The sequence below is a fragment of the Solanum tuberosum genome, unplaced genomic scaffold (assembly GCF_000226075.1).
Source record: "Solanum tuberosum cultivar DM 1-3 516 R44 unplaced genomic scaffold, SolTub_3.0 scf00299, whole genome shotgun sequence".
Lineage (NCBI taxonomy): Eukaryota > Viridiplantae > Streptophyta > Magnoliopsida > Solanales > Solanaceae > Solanum > Solanum tuberosum.
The window spans coordinates 332,891-335,752 of NW_006239224.1; positions in this window are offsets into that span (position 1 = coordinate 332,891).

Genomic DNA, 2,862 nt, shown 5'->3' on the forward strand with positions numbered 1-2,862 from the left:
TTGTTATTGCTTTATCTTTAACGAACTAAGTTGTTTACCCTGATTTACAAGATTTATATATATATTGCATGTGTCTTATTACTTTATATTGAGTTAAGTTATTCATGAGTTAAATAGAGCCAAGGTAAGTGTTCCTTTGTGCTCCTTTCAAGCTTAAGTTGTGGTTTAGCATTCCAATTCGCATACTCGTACATTCAAAGTACTAATGCCAGTTAGCCTGCATCTTATTATGATATAGATGCAGGTAACTAGGATCAACATCCAGCGCGCCGTTGATCCAGTTGAGCACTCCAGAGTTAGTGGTGAGCCTCCTTGCATTCCGGAGGACTCTTTTATTTCGCTTTCCTAGTTTTTCTCTATTAGGATGTTGTGGGGTCTGTCCCAACATTTATCTCAGTATTATAGAGTCTTCATAGATAGTCAGACAATTAATATTAAGTCTCTCATATATGTATTTACAGATACTTTGTTTTGAGACATAAGTTGCCATTTTGGCTAAGATGTTATCATTTAAACTATTACATTGAGTTTATTCTGTTGAGTTAAGTCTTTCGCTGAGTTAAGTAAGCTAGACCAAGGGTCGGCTTGGGGCCAGCGATGGTCTTCGAGTGTCGGCCACGTCCAGAGTGTAGGCTTGGGGCGTGACAAACTTGGTACCAGAGCACAGAGTTCAAAAGTCCTAGGGAGTCTATGAAGCCATATCTGTAGAGTTCTAGTTATTGGTGTGAAGCACGCCACATCTATAATTAGGAGGCTGCAACATTTAGGAAATTCTTCACTTCCTTCATATCCATGTCGTGCGTTAGAGTTTATCTCTAAGAGTTTCCCTCTAATTCGTGCTTGTGCGTGTTTCAGATAACCATGCCTCTACAAAGAGCAGCACGAGGTCGTCCAGCTAGGAGAAATGTTGAACCACAAGAGCAAGGGGTACCTAATGCACCAAACGTGCAACCTCAAGGCGAGGTCACTAATGCCGAATTTCGTGAGGCTATCCGGATGCTAAGTCAAGTTGTGACTAACTAGGTTGGGTAGCCAAGAGGACCAAGGCAAGATGAGGCTGACACTTCGAGGATTCACAAATTCTTGAGAATGAATCCTCCAAGTTTCACTGGCTCGATCATTACTGAGGATCTGGAAAATTTTGTTGAGGAACTGAAGAAGGTTTTTTGAGGTGATGTATGTTGCTGACACTGGAAGGATTGAACTAGCTGCATATCAACTGAAGGATGTTGCTAGAACATGGTTCGATTAGTGGAAAAGGGGTAGACCTGAGAATGCACCTCCTGCTAGTTGGGCTTGTTTAGAAGAAGCCTTCTTGGGGCGTTTCTTTTCCCGAGAACTGAAAGAGGCTAAGGTACGAGAATTTATTACACTGAAACATGATTCCTTGAGTATGCATGAGTATGGGTTGAAGTTCACCCAGCTGTCCCGCTATGTTCCTGAAATGGTTAAGGACATAAGGAGCAGAATGAGTTTGTTTGTTGCTGGCTTGGGTCGTTCATCAAGCAAAGAGGGCAGGGCTACGATGCTGATAGACTACATGGACATCTCAAGGCTGATGGTTTATGTGCAGCAGGTTGAAGAGGAGAAGTTGAGGGACAGAGAAGAGTATAGAAGCAAGAAAGCTAAGACTGGGAACGAGTCTGGGTAACAGAAGGGCACTGTGAATCGTTCGTCCTTTCAGAAGAAAAAAGAGCCAGCACCATCATCTGCTAGTGCACCTGCACCCAGAAACAGAGGTGACTATAATGGCCAGAATTCACAGAACTTCAGGGCTAGACCAACACAGTCCCAAGGTAGTATGGCACAAGGAGGTAGTTTGACTCCTGCATGTGCTAGGTGTGGTAGAACCCACCCAGGTAAATGTCGTGATGGCCAGACAAGTTGTTTTAAGTGTGGACAAAAGGGTCACTTCATGAAGAAGTGCCCTAAGAACAGGCAAGGTAGTGGAAATCCGAGCAATATAGCCTAATCTTCATCAGTTGCACCACCAGACAGGGCTGCACCTAGAGGGGCTACTTCTGGTACTGGCGGAGGAGCAAACCGCCTTTTTGCAATCACTAGTCGCCAAGAGCAAGAGAACTCTTCAGATGTTGTCACTAGTTTGATCAAAGTCTTTGCTTTTGATGTTTATGCTTTGCTAGACCCAGGAGCAAGTTTATCTTTTGTAACCCCTTATGTTGCAAATAAGTTTGATGTTATCCCTGAGGAACTTTGTGAACCTTTCTATGTTTCCACACCTGTTGGGGAGTCTATTCTAGTAGAAAGAGTCTATCGTGATTGCCCTGTTTCCATCAATCACAAAGACACCATGGCTGATCTAGTTGAACTAGACATGGTAGATTTTGATGTCATTCTAGGTATGGACTAGCTTCATGCTTGTTATGCCTCCATAGATTGTAGAACTCGAGTTGTCAAGTTTCAGATTCCTAATGAGCCAGTTATAGAGTGGAGTAGTTGTTCAACAGTGCCTAAGGGTCATTTCATTTCCTACCTAAAGGCGAGAAAGTTAGTTTCAAAGGGTAGTATCTATCACTTAGTCCGAGTTAATGACTCTAGTGTTGAGGTACCTCCCATTCAGTCAGTTCTTATAGTAAGAGATTTTCCAGAAGTCTTTCCTGATGATCTACCCGGAGTCCCTCCTGAGAGAGAAATAGACTTCGGCATAGACGTCATTCCAGACACTCATCCTATCTCTATTCCGCCATACAGAATGGCACCAGCAGAGTTGAAAGAGCAGTTGAAAGATTTGTTAGACAAGGGGTTCATTCGACCAAATGTCTCACTTTGGGGCGCTCCGGTCTTGTTTGTGAGAAAGAAAGATGGTTCCCTTAGGATGTGTATAGACTACCGTCAGTTGAA